The sequence below is a fragment of the Taudactylus pleione genome, unplaced genomic scaffold (genome assembly GCF_031769625.1).
Source record: "Taudactylus pleione unplaced genomic scaffold, aTauple2 ptg000016l, whole genome shotgun sequence".
NCBI classification, from domain to species: Eukaryota; Metazoa; Chordata; class Amphibia; order Anura; family Myobatrachidae; genus Taudactylus; species Taudactylus pleione.
This window is the reverse complement of record NW_028284418.1, coordinates 29,349,998-29,371,546: the sequence shown is the minus strand read 5'-3', so window position 1 is coordinate 29,371,546 and position 21,549 is coordinate 29,349,998.

The window sequence follows — 21,549 nt, the reverse complement described above, 5'->3', positions numbered from 1 at the left end:
ATGGTCAAAGCACCTCTCAATAGCTGTTTCATTCTGCTTTCATCAATATCTTCCCTTTTTATTCCTTCTTTCTCTACGATCTCATGTAGTAATTTATCTAATCTAAATAGATATGCACTTAATTTCTCCCGGGCTCTTGAAAGGTATTGTGCAATCAAGAAACCAGGTCTACTACATCTTCCAAAGTTCCATACGCATAGTCCAATGCCTCAAAATAGGATTCAATAGTAGCATCTTGATTACTATGCCTGGTAGCCTGAATGACTCCCATTGCTGGTCTCCTAAGACTCTCTACCACCCTTTGTTTTTTTATGTGTTTGGGACATTTCCACTCCTCAGTTTGTTGAACAGCTGCCTCTTTCCAGTTCTCAAAGGTTTTCTCCCCTGTTAGTACTGGATGAATACCTGAAAATATTCTTAATCTACGGTAGCTGCCTTCGTAGTGCCACCTTTCTAGATAAGTTACAACCCTATCTACCATGGTCTCAAATTGACTTCCTAACTTCTCATTATTTATGTTGCTATCCCCTTCTCCATCTTTCCCCTGGTTAACATTATCTCCATGAGAATTTGAGTTAATAAACAAAGGAGAAGATTCAGCCTCTTCATCCTCTCCATTGCTAGGCCAAATAATGTTCCATCTCCTTCTTGAAGTGCTGTCAGCCACCATCATAAGTTTGGGTCTAAATCCCTCTCTGTCTCTATCAGCATGGCACACACCAATCCCAAATCTCCCCTCCATTTTTCTACAATATGTGGCTGAATGACACCATATAAGGATCTTACTTGTTTGGTAATATAATAGTCTGTAAATTCCGAGAAATTTCCCCCTACTCAAAACATCGTTTAGGGTTTACTCCTCTTCTGTGGCACCAGGCCCTTAAATCAGTTCCACTAAAATACTCCATTATAATTATTTCCCTGAGTGTATCTCAGTGCAGTGCCTCCAAAATGTAACCCCACTAGACTTCAGAGTGGTTGCTAATACCCAAATCAATGTGTTATTATGCCTCCACCTAAGCTTTGACACTATGGGCTAGCTTAGGACACCCTTATGGACTGCTTTAATCTAGGGGTGAGCGGGTTCGGTTTTACTCGGATTTACTCGGATCTTTAAACAGCATTTTATTGGCTATCGCCTATCATGTGTTTTGGGTAGCCAATATAATAAATCCGAATTTGCGGTAAAGTGGCAATAAGAACCGAGTAAATCCGAGTAAAACCGAGCCTGCACATCAGTTATGAATTCAACTATGGTGACATTAAAGTACGTTGCGTATCATAGATCAGTAATGCTAATTCAAGTACACATTCATTAAACACAAACCAACAACCTGTTACTTTCCTCCACAGGTTTCCGTCAATGAGGTTCTCCCGATCCCCTAAAGGTAAGTAGTACACACAATTGCTTAAAGGTTAACACTTTATATTTATATGTGTTATTAGTACAGTTAAAACATATTGAGATAACGTTTAATACATATATAACCCTCTGATACTTCCATATGCAAAATAAATGATAATTAGAGTAACAATTACAGTAAAGTGTCTTATTGCTAATAATTATGCCCAGATAATTGGTTTCTGTCCAAAGTCTATCACTGTAGTAGATAAATGTCCTTAAAATGTCCAGAACATCTGAGCAATAATTTTAGTTTCACTTAGTGGAGCGACAATAGTTCAGACACCTGTAAACTCCAACACTAACTTCCTTAGTAGTGCTGATGTACATTACATTCAAATACACTGACAAAATATATAATCCTTACATATAAGTCCTGAGAGGTAAAGCCAGTGTTATATTAGGCAGCTTATGGATGCTGCTGTCTTTAGTTTGTAAGTAGGATACAATCCAATATCCCTAGTCTATACTATCCAAAGCGGCAAGAGGCTCAATTCCTGTTGTTATGTGTATCCGTTCTCTTCCATTACATAGTTTAGCTACATACTTTAGAAAGGATATACTGTAGTTTATCACTGAAAGCTTTTAATGCTCCAGGAGTAAATTCTTCCGTAAGCCTTCTCTCCTCCCCCGAATCTAAATGAATGCTTGCTGAAACCTAGGTTTCAATACTAAACTTCCTTAGTCCTTTCCTGGCTGTAATTAAAAACTGGAACTTAATGTCCCCAGTATGGGAGTCCGCTCCTGTATTGTAGAATGTGGTACTGGTTCTGGACATAGAGTATGTGATAAGGAGCTGCTTTAAATTAGTGCTCCTTGCATTGCAGTGTATTCTACATTAATTACTCACTCACACCGACGGGTGCTGTATCTTTACAGTTGAAAAGGAGTGACTGGAGCTTTGTTAGTCGGTAACTGACTCTGTCCACCATCTTAGCCACTGTATAGAGGTGCCGATAGGAGGCCACGCCCCTCTTCTCTCTCAGTGGCTGCCTCTCAGGCTGATCTCCATCTCTCTTCCCTTCTGACAGTGCAGCACACCGATGAACAGGATCCGGCTTCCCCGGAATGACTGGCACCCACTCCGCTGATACACTTCCACTGCCCGGACTTCTGCTACTTGCCAGAGGCCAGTGTAGCACACCTCTCTTCTCCCGGAAGAGGTAAGTCCTCACTGGCTTCAGCGACGAGGGCTCCCAGCCGCTGCCGCCTGTGTATCGCTCAAGGCAGCGCACCAGAGACTCCGATCTGAGCGCTTGAGGGGGAACAGCAGACTGCCCCTCAGCGCTCAAATGGCTCCTTATATAGCCTCTCTACCTCCGCGCAACCCCTCTGATTCCTGCCTGTAGCATGAGCCCTGTACAATAAATCTGTTAGCTCGTGCCAGTTCTGGCACGGTTGCTGCTATTTCCAAGTTGGAGAAAGGACCTCTGTGACGTAGACACTACGTGACCACTGCAGGAGGCTGGACCGCTCCTGCATTACCATCCACTAGGGCATAGAGGGGGAATATATATTTGTGGTGAGCGCAGCGAGCCACCGTGCCCGAAGCGCGTCGAGCGTAGCGAGCCCGCAAGGGGACACTTTTGGTCCCCCATTACCATCCCCGCCCCTCCCCCTTTCAGGCCGAGTCACGTGGGTGTGACGTCACAGGGCCATCAGCCCTGTATAGTCTAGACCTAACCGTTCTGGCACTGTCCATGTGCTTGTGCTGCTGCTGCTGTCTCTAACTCCAAACCCATATGTTTACAATCGACACAACATCAACACATACATTCCATACTCTTCCCTACCTTATACCTATTATCCCCTATACTGCTATTTTTACTCTTATCTAAATAATACCCCAGTATCATATATATATATATATATATATATATATATATATGTATACATTTATATATACCACTGTGATAGTGTTTCAGATAGGTACACTAAATTAACAATTTATTAATAAACACAGGTGTATGTATCAATTAATACGGTAATAAATTAATATGGCTACACTAATTAAAGTTTTTTCCTATAAAAATAAAAAATAATTCCCTCAAGGTGGTATGATGGCTGGTTGGCATCGGCCTACTCAGGCAAGAATAAAGCAACAAAATATATATAGTAATGTACTGCAAGGAATAAAGCTGATCCTCACTAATATGCCAACACAAATCACAGCACTTAGTCTGCAAGAACTGCTATGCCCTCACATCAATAATCACAAAGGGAATTTATTTAACTAATAATAAAATTATTTCTAAACCATTTTTTTTCCTGGTGAAAATAAAGTACTGTACATATAAATGTTATTTATTGTATAACACATAGCCAAACATTATCTGCTGTTGTTTCAATGGAACTGCATCAAGGAATATGCATAGATTAATCGTGAGATTTTTCTCACCACCTCCCATCGGGATGTAGTCGGCATCCCGACGGTCAGGATGCCGGCGGTCAGGTTAGGTTGCAGGAAGGGATGGCTAGGGTTAGGCTGCGGGAGGGGAGAGCTAGGGTTAGGCTGCGGGAGGGGAGAGTTAGGGTTAGGCTGCGGGAGAGGAGAGTTAGGGTTAGGCTGCGAGAGTGGAGAGTTAGTGTTAGGCTGCGGGAGGGGAGAGTCAGGGATAGGCTGTGGGAGGGGAGAGTTAGGGTTAAGTTACGGGAGGGCAGGATTAGGGTTAGACTGTGGGAGGGGATTGTTAGAGTTAGGCTGCGGGAGGGGAGGGTTAGGGTTAGGCTGTAGGAGGGGATGGTTAGGGTTAGGCTGCAGGAGGGGAAAGTTAGGGTTAGGTTGCGGGAGGGGAGAGTTAGGGTTAGGCTGCAGGAGAGGAGAGTGAGGGTTAGGCTGCAGGAGGGGAGAGTTAGGATTAGGCTGTGGAAGGGGTGGGTTAGGCTGTGGGAGGGGAGAGTTAGGGTTAGGCTGCAGGAGTGGAAGATTAGGGTTAGGCTGCGGGAGGTGAGGGTTAGAGTTAAGCTGTGGGAGGGGAGGGTTAGGGTTAGGCTGCAGATAGGAAAGTTAGGGTTAGGTTGTGGGAAGGAAGAGTCAGGGTTAGGCTGTGGTAGGGGAGAGTTAGGGTTAGGCTGCGGGAAGGGATCATTAGGGTTAGGCTCCGAGAGGGGAGAGTTAGTGTTAGGCTTCGGGAGGGGAGAGTTAGGGATAGGCTGTGGAAGGGGAGAGTTAGGGTTATAATGAACAGAGTGGTCCGCGCTCCAGGTCTTAGAGGGTATGTCTATAAGGTGTGTGAGGAAGGGAGATAAGGGAGCAAGATGGGGGGAAAGCAAGAAAGGTGGGGCTATGGTGGTGCTGCACGTGGAACAGGAGTACCAGATCCTGTTAATTACAAGTTGGACGAGGGTGGTTTACACGTGCGCTCCTGTATGTGGATACATGCTGCGAGGGGAGGAAAAAAAAGGGGGGGGGGTTAGGCTGCGGGACTGGAGAGTTATGGTTAGGCTGTGGGAGGGAAGAGTTAGGGATAGGCTGTGGAAGGGGAGAGTTAGGGTTAGGCTGCTGGAGGGGAAAGTTAGGGTTAGGTTGCGGGAGGGGAGGGCTAGGGTTAGGCTGCGGGAGGGGAGAGTTAGGGTTAGGCTGTGGGAGGGGAGAGTTAGGGTTAGGCTGCAGGAGGGAGAGTTAGAATTAGGCTGCGGGAGGGGAAAGTTAGGGTTAGGTTGCGGGAGGGCTAGGGTTAGGCTGTGGGAGGGGAAAGTTAGGGTTAGGCTGTGGGAGGGGAGGATTAGGGTTAGGCTGTGGGAGGAGAGGGTTAGAGTTAGGCTGCAGGAGGGGAGCGTTAGAGTTAGGCTATGGGAGGGGAGAGTTAAGGTTAGGCTGCGGGAGGGGAGGGTTAAAGTTAGGCTGTGGGAGGGGAGGTTTAGGGTTAGGCTGCGGAGGGGAAAGTTAGGGTTAGTTTGAGGGAGGGGAGGGCTAGGGTTAGCCTGTGGGAGGGGAGGATTAGGTTTAGGCTGTGGGAGGGGAGGGTTAGTTTTAGGCTGAGGGAGGGGAGGGCTGGGGTTAGGCTGAGGAGGGGTTTGGGTTGCTTTTGAAATTCTGTCAGGATTCTGACTGTTGGGATCCCATACGCACCCCCTTCCATCAACACTAATCACCTTAGCGCAATACCAGAGATTTTAGCAGGCAGCCAGCAGAGTTTTGCAGCCAGTGGTACATTTTACAAACTTTTATTTAGATTTAAACAGTTAATGCGTCAGGCTGTGCCACGTGGGTGTTTTTCCACTCTGTATTTTTTTCAGTGAGAAAACATCACATCCTGAAGCTCCAAAACAAGTTGAATGAGAAGCTGTGTTCCAATATCACTCCTGAGTGCTTTGGCTGTGAAAGGACTGAGTACATGCAGTATGACAGGGAAACATCATTTCCCATTCAATTCTGGTGTCTCCCAGTCCCTAGTGAAAAGTTTCACAGCTACAGAATGATATGTTTTACTGCTGAAACAAAATGCATTATTCTCAAACACCCATATGCCACTGGCCTTAGCATTCCATCTGTTTCCCTCTACAAGGCAGCAAATTAAATAGTCGCAATGGTTTCACTTGTGCATTGTCAGTTAGGGAGTGTGAGTGAGAAAACAAAATGTAAAAAGTAAGTTTACAAAATGCGTCATTTTCCCCTTTAAAATACCATTAAATGGGAACAGAACCTTATCCAGAAAATATTGTCCTCCAAGAGGATTCATGTAAAAAGGTTACCTAAAATTACATTTGGTACTGTATGCTCAAATGGGCTATATTATATTCTCTCCACCTCCCCTCAAAAAATAAAAAATAATTCCCTCAAGGTGGTATGATGGCTGGTTGGCATCGGCCTACTCAGGCAAGAATAAAGCAACAAAATATATACAGTAATGTACTGCAAGGAATAAAGCTGATCCTCACTAATATGCCAACACAAATCACAGCACTAAGTCTGCAAGAACTGCTATGCCCTCACATCAATAATCACAAAGGGAATTTATTTAACTAATAATAAAATTATTTCTAAACCATTTTTTTTCCTGGTGAAAATAAAGTACTGTACATATAAATGTTATTTATTGTATAACACATAGCCAAACATTATCTGCTGTTGATTCAATGGAACTGCATCAAGGAATATGCATAGATTAATCGTGAGATTTTTCTCACCACCTCCCATCGGGATGTAGTCGGCATCCCGACGGTCAGGATGCCGGCGGTCAGGTTAGGTTGCAGGAAGGGATGGCTAGGGTTAGGCTGCGGGAGGGGAGAGCTAGGGTTAGGCTGCGGGAGGGGAGAGTTAGGGTTAGGCTGCGGGAGAGGAGAGTTAGGGTTAGGCTGCGAGAGTGGAGAGTTAGTGTTAGGCTGCGGGAGGGGAGAGTCAGGGATAGGCTGTGGGAGGGGAGAGTTAGGGTTAAGTTACGGGAGGGCAGGATTAGGGTTAGACTGTGGGAGGGGATTGTTAGAGTTAGGCTGCGGGAGGGGAGGGTTAGGGTTAGGCTGTAGGAGGGGATGGTTAGGGTTAGGTTGCGGGAGGAGAGAGTTAGGGTTAGGCTGCAGGAGAGGAGAGTGAGGGTTAGGCTGCAGGAGGGGAGAGTTAGGATTAGGCTGTGGAAGGGGTGGGTTAGGCTGTGGGAGGGGAGAGTTAGGGTTAGGCTGCAGGAGGGGAAGATTAGGGTTAGGCTGCGGGAGGTGAGGGTTAGAGTTAAGCTGTGGGAGGGGAGGGTTAGGGTTAGGCTGCAGATAGGAAAGTTAGGGTTAGGTTGTGGGAAGGAAGAGTCAGGGTTAGGCTGTGGTAGGGGAGAGTTAGGGTTAGGCTGCGGGAAGGGATCGTTAGGGTTAGGCTCCGAGAGGGGAGAGTTAGTGTTAGGCTTCGGGAGGGGAGAGTTAGGGATAGGCTGTGGAAGGGGAGAGTTAGGGTTATAATGAACAGAGTGGTCCGCGCTCCAGGTCTTAGAGGGTATGTCTATAAGGTGTGTGAGGAAGGGAGATAAGGGAGCAAGATGGGGGGAAAGCAAGAAAGGTGGGGCTATGGTGGTGCTGCACGTGGAACAGGAGTACCAGATCCTGTTAATTACAAGTTGGACGAGGGTGGTTTACACGTGCGCTCCTGTATGTGGATACATGCTGCGAGGGGAGGAAAAAAAGGGGGGGGGGGGTTGTGTGGGAGAAATGTATGTATATATGATGGTGGGGTGAGGGGTGAGAGGAACGGTGTGGGGGGGGAAAAAGGGGGGGGAGGTGACAGGGGAGGGTAGGTGGGAAAGCGGAATATGGGTGGTTATGTAATAACAATAGATGGCGTGTATTAGTGTTTGTCTACTGTGTGGGTGTTGTTGGTGTGTAATGAAAAGCCAGACACTTGAGATCGAATCCAACCTGTTTATTGGTGAGTCACAGTGCTCCCCAGGCGGTATCGTGAATGAGATTGGGGTTGAGTGGCGGGTTTAGTGATTTCCTGGTCAGGGAGTTGGTGCACAGGACTACTGCACTACCCCACCTTGTACCCCATCATCAACTCCACGGCAAGGTGGCACAGAATTACGAACGCGGACCGCCGCATCATCCCCTATCACAAAGCAGTGACGAGCGCCCGTCCGGCACACCCTGCGGGCTCGCAGGGTGCCAATGACCACCGGACCGATACCAGAGTACACGACATCTGTACAAGGACTAGAGACTGCAACCTACCGGTAGGTAACTACAACATCAGTGCGGGACGCCGCCACTGCCACTTCACGGGACTTTATCATAGACATCATCACTATCCTGGTCCTCTAAGACTGTGACCATAGGTCCAGCAGAGGGGACGTGCAGAAGTAAGGGCCGCACGGAAAGGAGCCCCCTAAAAGGGCTCACCAACTCCCTGACCAGGAAATCACTAAACCCGCCACTCAACCCCAATCTCATTCACGATACCGCCTGGGGAGCACTGTGACTCACCAAAAAACAGGTTGGATTCGATCTCAAGTGTCTGGCTTTTCATTACACACCAACAACACCCACACAGTAGACAAACACTAATACACGCCATCTATTGTTATTACATAACCACCCATATTCCGCTTTCCCACCTACCCTCCCCTGTCACCTCCCCCCCCCCCCTTTTTCCCCCCCCCCACTCCGTTCCTCTCACCCCTCACCCCACCATCATATATACATACATTTCTCCCACACAACCCCCCCCCCTTTTTTTCCTCCCCTCGCAGCATGTATCCACATACAGGAGCGAGAGTTAGGGTTAGACTGCGGGAGGGGAAAGTTAGGGTTAGGTTGCGGGAGGGGAAGGCTAGGGTTAGGCTGCGGGAGGGGAGAGTTAGGGTTAGGCTGCGGGACTGGAGAGTTATGGTTAGGCTGTGGGAGGGAAGAGTTAGGGATAGGCTGTGGAAGGGGAGAGTTAGGGTTAGGCTGCTGGAGGGGAAAGTTAGGGTTATGTTGCGGGAGGGGAGGGCTAGGGTTAGGCTGCGGGAGGGGAGAGTTAGGGTTAGGCTGTGGGAGGGGAAAGTTAGGGTTAGGCTGTGGGAGGGGAGGATTAGGGTTAGGCTGTGGGAGGAGAGGGTTAGAGTTAGGCTGCAGGAGGGGAGCGTTAGAGTTAGGCTATGGGAGGGGAGAGTTAAGGTTAGGCTGCGGGAGGGGAGGGTTAAAGTTAGGCTGTGGGAGGGGAGGTTTAGGGTTAGGCTGCGGAGGGGAAAGTTAGGGTTAGTTTGAGGGAGGGGAGGGCTAGGGTTAGCCTGTGGGAGGGGAGGATTAGGTTTAGGCTGTGGGAGGGGAGGGTTAGTTTTAGGCTGAGGGAGGGGAGGGCTGGGGTTAGGCTGAGGAGGGGTTTGGGTTGCTTTTGAAATTCTGTCAGGATTCTGACTGTTGGGATCCCATACGCACCCCCTTCCATCAACACTAATCACCTTAGCGTAATACCAGAGATTTTAGCAGGCAGCCAGCAGAGTTTTGCAGCCAGTGGTACATTTTACAAACTTTTATTTAGATTTAAACAGTTAATGCGTCAGGCTGTGCCACGTGGGTGTTTTTCCACTCTGTATTTTTTTCAGTGAGAAAACATCACATCCTGAAGCTCCAAAACAAGTTGAATGAGAAGCTGTGTTCCAATATCACTCCTGAGTGCTTTGGCTGTGAAAGGACTGAGTACATGCAGTATGACAGGGAAACATCATTTCCCATTCAATTCTGGTGTCTCCCAGTCCCTAGTGAAAAGTTTCACAGCTACAGAATGATATGTTTTACTGCTGAAACAAAATGCATTATTCTCAAACACCCATATGCCACTGGCCTTAGCATTCCATCTGTTTCCCTCTACAAGGCAGCAAATTAAATAGTCGCAATGGTTTCACTTGTGCATTGTCAGTTAGGGAGTGTGAGTGAGAAAACAAAATGTAAAAAGTAAGTTTACAAAATGCGTAATTTTCCCCTTTAAAATACCATTAAATGGGAACAGAACCTTATCCAGAAAATATTGTCCTCCAAGAGGATTCATGTAAAAAGGTTACCTAAAATTACATTTGGTACTGTATGCTCAAATGGGCTATATTATATTCTCTCCACCTCCCCTCAAAAAATAAAAAAAAACTACCACATTAGGCATTTGTAGATCAGGTCTGTGCTGTACTAATTATTTTATTGAAATAAATTAATCTATAAATTCTACATGTTTTCAACATGTCTAAAAATCATATTTATGGATAGTGTTTCTGACGCATTTCTACATAATTAAAAAAAATGAAGCAAGCAGTGTAAGTTGATTCAGTATATGATAGTTATTGTAAAATTATCACTTAATCATTATTATATTAGTATTTATTTGGACATGTTGCTAGCAATTGTGTCTGATGTTGTAGTGTATTTTTCCCCTACTTCCCTTCCTACTCCCTTTTCTCTGTCTCCCCCATCTTACCATCTGTTCTTGCCATCTGTCTCTCTCTCTTTACTCCTCCCATCTCTGTCTCACTCCCCTATCTCTTTATTTTTTCTTTTTACTCCTATCCCTCTCTCCTTCTTCCTAATCTCTCTCATACCCATCTCTCCCTCCCTCCTTCTCCCATCTCGGTGATGGAGGACTAAGGGCCTGATTCTGCACGGATCACAAGATTTATTAATTTATTTTTTTTATTAACAGTTTCTTATATAGCGCAGCATATTGTGCTTTACAATTGGAAACATTAATAGAACAAATCTGGGTAATAACAGACAGATATATACTAGGTAGGAAGGCCCTGCTTGCAATCTTACAATCTATAGGGAAATAGACATTGATACACAAGGATAGGTGCTATATATTGCAATTTTGATCCAGCCAGAATGCAGAGTTTCTTGGTGGGCTGCATGATCCAGTCACACAGGAATGTCGGCCAAATGTCAGGAGCATGTGAAAGAAAGAGTGTGAGGTTATGTGAGGACTGTGAGAGGGGATGTAATTAGATATGGAAGTTATGAAGGTTATGTGGTTGGTTCTGGAATCTGATAAGCTTGCCTGAAGAGGTGAGTTTTCTGGGAACACTTGAAGGATTGGAGACTAGAGGTAAGTCTTATTGTGCGTGGTAAGGCATTCCATAGAGTGGGTGCAGTCCAAAGAAAGTCCTGTAACCGTGAATGGGAACAAGTAATGCGTGGAGATGAGAGATGCAGATCTTTTGCTGAGTGCAGAGGTCGGGTTGGGAGATATTTTGAGATGAGTGAAGAGAGTGAAGAGATGTATGTTGGTGTGGTTTGGTTAATGGCCTTATGTGTAAGTAAAAGTATTTTGTATTGAACACGGTAAGATTGCACACGCATGCACCCGGCCGCTGCAAAATTATGCAAATGAGTGTGATCGCAGCTCTATACCAAGACGCCCACTACTGTATAAAGCTGCCCACTTCCCATTACTTACATCCGCAATACCTTTGAAAGTCTGCAAAAATATCAGTTATGTGATGCCCCATAATTGTGCCCTGTAACTTTCTATTGTATAGACTTCATAGATGACAGTAGACATTGGGGGGGCTACTGCAGAACCGTCCACGCAGGAGTAAGGGACAAGTCCCCTCATACTGCTGTGGAGCTGACTCGCGGGCTGGACAGTAAAACATCTGGGCTCCGGAGAGGAAGCTTTAAAAGCGGAGTCTTACCGGCGGTTGGGTCGGTTAGGAGTAGGCTGACCAAGGAGAGACCTGCACAGAGTGTGGTGACTGCAGGGGAGGGCAACGCTGTGTCCCAGAGGTCAAGCAGTATACTTCTCCGGGTGATCAGAGGTTACATCCCCCATCAGGCTCCGGGAGAGTGGGCGGTCCTGAGCCGAAGTTGAATAGACCCAGAATTGCCTTCTTCAAAGGAATGGAGGCGGACCAGAGGCGGAGATAGGATGAAATGAGGCGGGCCTACGCCCAGGGAGACTGGGAGGGGTGGCCTCCCATACAATGGTCCCACCAATCAGGCTAACCCACCAGCGACTTACCAGCTGATGATACACAGAGGAGTGGAGACCTCTGCAAGTGTGAATGACAGCTGTGACATCTAGATCAAATGTCTGGAGGAGGTCTGTAAAATCCCTTTGACATCTCCCTGCACCACAGATTAACCCATTAACTGCATAGCACTTAGCACAGGTACAGAGAGACGCTGAACTGCATCACTGCCAGTTTAGTTGCCCTGTGGTCACCTTCTGAGATTGCATATTGTGATCTTGTAACACCTGTTGCCTAGTGAGAGAACTGTCTTATAGAAAACAGGCCACCCAAAAATTACCGACTTAAATTATTGTCAGGACAATTATCCGATTTACTCAGTCAGGCTTATTACGTCCATCAGAAGTCATAAGATACACCATTGACACGGAGTTGAACTACACTTCAGCAGCTTACAAGGAGAATATTAAAATCCCTAGTTACTGGCAGACAGGAGTAGCCTAGTACTAGTATCCACAGTACTAGGCTGCATCTTTTCTTAAATACTACAGCAGAGTCATACTGCAGGACAGCATTGTAGGTCAACTGCAACCCTCCAGGAATAAAATTGGCAAGTTACTTTGATATAATTAACTATTATTATAACTAAAATTTTTCTGAACTGTGCACCAACGTAGCTCTGGCCAGTCAGTGCGTCCAGGGGTAGTTTGGCTTTAGGAATATTGTTGATATTGAGTGTATTACCCTAATCCTAAAATTGTTATTTATATTACGGTAATATTAATGCCAGTGAATGTTATAATTTAAGATTGTTATTGATATCTTTGTGATAATACTGTGACAGAGTTAATTCCCATAACTTACTTTTAGGAATTGCCCTGAAGTGTTCCAGCTCAATAAATTATAAACTGTTTACATTGTGTGTTTACTGTGGGGGGCGCTGGGGACCACTTGCCTCTCTGCTGGAAAAGTGAGAAGAAGAAGCCACCAGAATACTCATTGAGGTGAGCGATCCTACATTGAAATAACCTAATACACTGCAGAGCATTACAGTAACATCGGACCTATACGCACAGTTGTGGTTGAGCTGACCTCACTCACAAACTGCTAAACTTCCTGTCGATATCTAGAGCTCAGGCTACGTATGTCATCGCAGGGGCTTAATTATGCATGCACCTGTAACGGCGTTCAAACGCACTGGCATGCCTGTGTTTCTCCAACCACTCCCACCCGTCACCACCCACAAACGGTCCTTCCTGTCAATCACTCTGCAATGGATCTGCGTAGCCACTGCATGCGCAGTGCATAGCAATTGGCCGACTGTGTACGCAATTGCATCATTGATCTTTGCTGAATCAGGCCCTCATCCATAACTGTGTAATACACTGGTGATCCACTACAGTGAAAATGAGCATCAATTACAGTAGCTCTAGCTGTTTCTCAAAATCAGAATTGCAGGGGGACCCACATATGCTATATCTGGGGAGTAAAGAGTATATTATTTAAGAGACGGTTTCCCCTTTACTGACTTTGATATTAGCCCAAAGTGTTAATAATGTAGTTTATCCAGCAGTATATAATCCTGATCCCAATTCCTCTATGCCCCCAAAATCCAGCAGTGTATAATCTTGAATCCCATACTCCTATATCCCCAATATCCAGCAGTATAAATTCCTGATCTCCATCTCTCTAATGCTGCCCATCCACTAGACGAGCTGAAAACGACTGCACGATTACGACATTGTAATCGTGCAGTTGTTTGTCAGTCTGTGATGAGCCTGCACTGAACGAGTAGTCGTTCAGTGCAGGCTCATCAATCATCTGCAAACATGCTCAACCTGACGTTATCGTCAGGTTGACCAGCTTGTTTGCACGATGATAGATGTCTTTTAACAACCAGTGGGAGCACATATCGCTGGTCGTTTTAGACATTTTAGTGAACGATCTTCAAACGATTAATGAACGATTGAACGATAACGACATCGTTATCGTTCAATCGCTCAATTTAATTGCCTAGTGGATGGGCAGCATAAGGGGTAAATGTACTAAGCCTTGGAGAGAGATAACATGGAGAGAGATAAAGTACCAACCAATCAGCTCCTAACTGTCATGTTACATGTTTGAAAAAAATGACAGCTAGGAGCTGATTGATTGGTACTTTATCTCTATCCACTTTACCTCTCTCCAATGCTTAGTATATCTACCCCTATACCCCCAATATCCAGCATTTTATAATCATGACCCACCATCCCTCTATAGCTCTAATACCCAGCAGTGTATAATCATGATCCACAATATGCTGTGAGCACTTATGTACCAATAAAACAATACATCAAATTGAATACTAACATGGTGGGCTGGAGACTTCTGACGGCTTTGTCTGACTTCCAAGAGTTATGACTGCAGTGGTTCTGTCTGTATCTATTGAGAGCTTGTTCCCATCTTTCAGCTGAAAATTGACCCAATTGTGTCATTGAACTTTATTGATGCATGAGGGACAAGAACAGAAGAAAAAGCTGTAGTAGCTGTGAGAGGTGACAGGTGTACACACATGGTAAGGGCTGTCAGGGGTGGTATAGGGGATCCTGCTTCGGACTGAGATGCTAAAGCTAAAAATCTTCATGAAAAAGGGGGCGTGACCTCACAGCAAGGGACGTGGAGACTGTCCAACTGAGATCACACATTGGCCCCCACAAGAAAAAAATACACATTCATTGGCCTTCATAGCAAAAAACCAAACACAATGTCCCCCCACAGGAAAAAAATAAAACATTGTCCCTCACATAAAAAATAAAGCATACATTAAATGGCCCAAGCCCCCACAGAATAATGATCTATTCCCATTAATAGAATTTAGATTTAATTGCCTCATTATGCTTCACTGATGCATAAAGCAGTAGAGCACAGAATGATAAATTGCCCTGAAAGTGAGATCAAGCTCCACCATAGAGTAATGGGCACAGTATACCTTAAGGGTTTTGTTACAAGGGTGCTTCTTTCAGCTAGTAGTCAGAGTGGCCAGTGCAGATGCGCATGACCACTAACGCTTCATACAGCAGTGACCGGTGGAGCTGAAGACGCAGCTGACATGTACTGTCTGCAGTCAGGTTTATCATCAGCAGCCAATAAAAATCAGAGTGATTCTTATTGGCTGCTGGTAATACACCTTACCGCAGATTATACATGTCAACTGCGGCTTCAGTTACGGTGCAGCAGCCAATAAGAATCTGCCTGACTTTTATTGGATGCTGCTGGCTGCTCCCAGACGATCACTGCGAAGGACCGGTCGCGTGTCCGCGGATGACTGGTCGATCGCGATCGACGTTTTGACCACCCCGGTTTTAGATGGACCATGTACAGGATTATATAATAGATTATGTTTTTATTATCAATTTATGGAGCGCTGTACATGTATTCTTAAAAAAATCAACCCTTGATCCTAACACTCTCTCCAACTACCGACCCATCTCTCACCTCCCTTTTGCCTCTAAACTCCTTGAGCATGTTGTTTACAACCACCTTACCACCTTTCTTCCCATTCCCTCCTTGAACCTTTTCAGTCTGACTTCCATTCTCTCCACTCCACTGAAACTGTCCTCACAAAAGTTAGCAATGACCTCCTTGCTGCCAAATCCAAGGGCCACTACACTCTGCTCAGTCTCCTTGACCTCTCTGCTGCTTTCAATGCTGTGGACCACCCTCTCCTGCTGCAAATCTTTCACTCCAATGGTCTACATGACACTGCCCTCTCCTGGTTGTCCTCCTACCTCTCTGACCGATCCTTCTCTGTCTCCTCTCACGACTCCTCTTACCCCTCACTCTTACAGTAGGAGTTCCCCAAGTTTTTGTTCTTGGATCTCTCCCATTCTCCCTCTACAGTATATGTCCTCTCTCTATATATATATATCTTCTCTATGCTGATGATACTCAGATCTATCTTTCCTTCCCTGACTTCTCCCCTTTCTCCTCACTCATATCTCCAAATTTCTCTTTGCTATCTCTTCCTGGATCTCCCAGCGTTTACTTAATATGTCTAAGACTGAGCTGATCATCTTCCCACCCTCCCACATAACCTCACTTCCCACTATTTCTTTATCAATTGATGGCACAACTATCTCCTCTAGCCCCAAAGTGTGCTGTCTTGGAGTTCTCCTGGACTCCTCTCTCTCCTTCAAACCACACACTCAGCACCAGTCCTGTCATTTCCATCTCAAAAATATTTCCAAGATCAGACCCTTTCTCAGCCAGGATGCTACTAAAACCCTCATAAACTCACTGGTCATCTCAAAGATTGGACTATTGTAACCTCCTCCTATCTGGCCTTCCCAAATCCCATCTCTCTCCTCTCCAGTCTGTACTCAATGCTGCTGCTCAGCTAATCTTCCTCTTCAAACGCTCTACATCTAGCTCACATCTCCTACAAGCCCTACACTGGCTCCCCTTCCTCTTCTGAACCAAATTCAAGGTTCTCACACTTGCTTACAAAGCCCTCACCCACTCCTCTCCCATTTACATCTCTGATCTCATCTCCCTTCACTCTCCTGTCCGCCCTCTTCATTCAACAAATGCACGCCACCTCTCATGCCAACTGAATGCTGCTCCCTACCTTTGGAACTCTCTTCCTCTCCCCATCAGACTCTCCAACTCTCTACAATCCTTCAAATGGGCTTTCAAGACCCACTACTTCATCAAGGTCTTCCAGCTCTCATCCTAACTTGCTGCTAAATGCTCTTTCCTCCCTGTCTACCCCATCTGTGTCATGCCTGTTTGTCTGCCCATCGACTATAGAATTTAAGCTCTTACAAGCAGGGCCCTCTACTCTCTTGTTCTTGTTATTACTCTCCTGTAAGGGCACCTAACACTTGATTGCTTATGCTCTGTTGCTTATTTGAGTGTTATAGTTGCTAATACAGCAATGTATATTATCCATGTCCTTGTCCTGCATTGTATTGTATTGTACTGTAAGTCACTGGTCACTTATTTGTTTATGTACTTTGTAAGGCGCTGCCGAACACTTGTGGTGTCATATAAATAACTAATAATAATAATAATAATAATATATACAGTATATGTAATTCATATAATTTATTTTGTCATATCCAAGTAACCTACCAGTATGTTGTTGGAGTGTGGGAGGCAACCAGAGCACAAACTCCACACATATACACCATGACTGGGTATTTAACGACCTCAGTGCTGTGAGACATTAATGCTAACTACTATGCCACCATGCTGCCCATTATAACTAAGCATATGTTAAAGTCAGATAACAATTGGCGGTACCTGTAAATGGCACTCACACAGAACATTATGTAACTGATTTTGTGCATTATAATATAACTAGTCTTTATGGTTATTCAGATATATTTCCTTGTATGTGTATCATCCCAAATAGGACACAAAGTTTTAAGCAGGAGACAAACAGCAAACAAATTGAAACCATGAAAGCTCTATATAATGTACTTGTTGTGATTATTAGAACATTAGTATGGGGTCTAAACCATCCGGGATATATGTCGATAGCTCCAGTTTATATAGTCCAAATCAACAACATGTTGGAGCGGCAAGATAAAAAGAAAAGCACTGACTTCCCCACTGTTCTCAAATTATCTTAACACACTGTCCTCGTTCAAAAATAAACCAGGGGAGGGTGACAAGTTTGTTAGTGTGCTGTAACATTCACGTTCCAAGCTATATTTTTAGGAGTGGCATTTATGTTTGGCTTGCGTACAACCTGTTAAAAATGTGTGGCATTTCCTCTTCCTGTTACATGATATTTAGTATTAATTTGTGCCCCCAAAATTCTGAATGAAAAAAATATAGTTCAGACCCATCATAATCTAATGCAGAGTGTTATTAAAAATTAGAGCTCCAGTATCCAAAATATGTGATTTCTGAATTTCCCAGGACACAGCGTGTTTGTTTATACATATCTATCTCATCTGTAACCCAAATACTATAACTTTTTTTTGGAGATTGTGATTTATCAAAGTCTTTGTAAACACCAAAACAACAGTTTTATAATATTATAATGAAAGCCTCTTAAGCTAATACACTTTTATAATATTATAAATAATACACTCTTTATGCTATAATCACTACAATGTATTATGCTATTATTATTTATTTATAACATGCCACAAGGGGTCTGCAGCTCTGTAGAGAGATCATACAGCATAACAGTACATTAACTTGCAATTCAGAAAGTTACACAATAACATACGGCAAGGTACAAGGCCGGACAGAATATCTCAGTATAACTTGAAGGGACAAGCAGTGGAAGTGAGGGTACAGAACAGGGAAGAAATGAGCATGATCTGAGCATGTGCCCAGAGGATAGGAGACAAGGAAAACATGGAGCCCAGGTTGGTGGTACAAGAAGTGCAGTAGTCGTGCTGGTTACCCCTTCCTTCTGGCACAGGCCAATGTTGAGCAGCTAGGGAGGAACAAAGACAAGCAGTAGAATTAAAGTTGGATTGAACAAAGTTGTGATAGAGGAAAACCAAAGAGGAGGAAAAGGCAATAGTCCAGGCTAGGTATTACAAGTGAGTGGATGGGTTGTTGCATCCAGGCTGAGAAAAGGTCTAATTCTGGGTCTAATTCTAGAGATGTTAGGAAGGTGGAACACTCAATATTAGGAAAGAGACTAGTTGTGGAGAGGCAGGAGAAGGGGATGATTCCCAGGCAGCAGACAAGTGGAACAGAGGAGAGGTTAGTGTTTCAACCTAACAACAGATGAGGGAAGTTAAGTGGACAATAAGTTCAGTATTAGACATATTAATTCATAAAATGAATAAAATGTATGTGGAATCATGGTAGAGATGGTAATATAGGCTAAAAATTCTGAAGACATCACCAAAAAAAAGAAATGTACAGGGAAGAGACAAGAAGGCAGAGAATTGACTTTGGGGAATACTGGCAGATAGAGGAAGAAGGAGTTAGCGGTAGAGGAATAAAGGTGGGAGGAATCATATCTAGAGTCAGGTAAGGATAGTTACTGTAGAAGGACAGCCAGGACAGCACAGTGTCATCGAGACCAATGGAGTATAGGGATGTACATAGTGCCAAAGGCAATTGAGAGGTCCAGAAGGATGTGTAAGTGGAATTGACCCTTAGATAGAGAAGATTGTTAGTGACCCTGTGGAGTTTAGGAAGCAGAAACCAGATTGAAGCTGGTCAAGGAGGGAATGGAAAGAGAGAAAGGTGGTGAGCGTGAGACCATAGAGCAAAGAGGAGGAAATATATAGGTTGGTAGTTATATAGAATGTCAGAGTTGAGGGAGGGATTTTAGGATGGGTGACACAAGTGCATGCTTAAACAAGTAGGGGAAGGTGCCAGAGTAGAGGAACAGATTGAAGAGGTGGGCAAGAAGGGAGACAGCATTAGGATAGAGGAAGTGGATGAGGTGCAAGTGGACAAGGTGAGGGGCCATTATGGAAGGAGGAATAGATGAGAGAAGGGAAGACACCTCCACCCCAGTGATGTTTCGGAGACTGGGACAAGATGAAAGATTAGAGGTAGAACTGGTTGGAGAGCTGTAGGGCAAAGTTGTTTTAGGAGAGAATAAATTTAGAAATTGAGGATGTCAGCATGAGAACATGATTTCTTACATTGCTGCTTTGCTATGCTAGAGCATTTTTTAAGATACAGTATGGCAAGTGTGGGATGCCAGAGTTGGGATGCCAATGTTATGGAGTCCAGTGTGGAGGTGAGTATGTTTTTTTTTTAAAGGAAAACAATCTGCTCAGTGTAAGGATGGAGATGATGAAGAGAGATGAGGAGAAAGTATCAAGGTTGAGGCTGTCAAGGTTATGCTTGGTGATAGCAGCCTTAGAAGGAGTACATGAAAAGAGATGATGGTCAGAGAGGTGGAATTGGTAGCTGGTGAAGTCACAGATATCACAGTGGTGGTAGAAGACATTGGTGGTAGTAGTGTCGACATTAGACTTGAAAGCAAGACAAGATCATTGCAAGAGGCTTAAGGATGATGTAATGGAGACAAGTTTGTAGGCAGCGGTGTGAGTGGAATAGTCAATTGGGATTTGAAGTAACCCAGGATGAGGGAGGGAAGGAAGTCAACAAGACCAAAAAAGAGCATTTGGGGGAATCAGGCAGTGACATTAATTAGGAGTTAAGAGACATGACCTGGGTGAAATTGATGAATGGAGAGGATTTCAAAGGAAGAGAAGGAGAGAACGGACTCAGTCATGACCTGGACTGGACAGATGTGGAGAAGGATACCCAGCCCCCATATACAGTATATTGGTGTTGTTAAAAGAAAAGTCACCAGAGGAAAGAATGGCAGAAAATACAGTATGTTGTCAAATGGGGACAGCCAGGATTCAGTGATGGTGATGTTATGTTCTGGGTTGTTTGTGGACCCGGGGTGGAAGCAGGAGCGATCACAGAAGCGGGTTTGAATATAAACTAGGTTTTTTAATAGGTGCTTGAGTAGACATAAAATATGGCAGTAAATAAAAGTCCAGGTATATATAAATGTGCACTAGAGTTCTGTGGTGGGAGTAATGGGTTAATGTCCAAGTAGAAACAATTACAACTGTCCAGGTGTGCAGGTAGTGAGACTGGAATAATCAACCAGGTATGCAGGTAGTGATGCAGGAACATAATAAGCCAGGTATGCAGGTAGTGAACTAAGGCAAATGAGCAAGATGTCAGCAGGCTCAGGCACTCAGGTATGGGCAAGGGTGGTGGAGGAAGTGGGGTAGTCCAGCGGAAGCTAGGAGCTGACAGGCAGACTGGCAGACAGCGAATTTCACAGGAACAGGATAAGCACAGAGCACTCCCTCTCAGATAGGCTGAGATACATGTTGCACTGGCAAAGAAGGAAGGCACTGACCCTTCCTAAATACCTCATGCCGTGCTGTTACTGGCCGGAGGGAACATGTGACTCACCGGGATTGGCCAGCCGTATCACATGGCCAGAAGGCAAAATGGCAGCGCCCATGCCAAACGGAATGGAGACGCTGCCAGGCCTTACCAGCGCAGAGTGACAACAGGCCCGCACAACAATGCGCGCAGCCAATGCCCCCACCAGACACCAGCTCCGCCACCAGACAGCCCGCACCACAACGACCTCATAGGTAACACCTGCCTAGTGCCATGCTGAAATACCCTGGCCGTGACAGTACCCCCCCCTTTTGGGGTGGCCTCAGGACACTCACCAGGCTTCTCCGGATGGGCAGAATGAAATCTCCTGATGAGCATGGACATCACGAGCATCGGTCCAGCAATGTTCCTCTGGACCGTAACCTTTCCAGTCTAGCAAATACTGTAGATGACCTCTGCGTAGACGAGAGTCCAAGACCTGGGTGACTTCAAACTCAACTCCTCTCTTCATCTGGACTCGAGGAGAAGCAGGTAGAGCACTGTGGAACCTATTCAGAACTAGGAGATTTAATAAGGAAACATGGAAGGAATTAGGGATTTTTAGGTAACTAGATGATGGATTAATGACTTCTGTTATGGTGAAGGGACCAATGAAGCGTGGTGCAAATTTAATTGAAAGAACTCTCAGACGAAGATTCCAGGTGGACAACCAGACCTGGCTTCCACCTTGCATACGTGGAACTATTCTATGCTTCTTATCAGCCTGGGTCTTATAGCGAGAGAATGTCTTCAGCAAATCAGACCATACTTGAGTCCAGATGGCAGCAAAATTCTGCACCGTGTCCTCCACGGCCGGAACATCAAAAACAGGCAGGCTTCAGAATTCGGGAACACGAGGATGAAGGCCATAAACAACCTGAAATGGCGTTTGGTTAGTTGACGAGT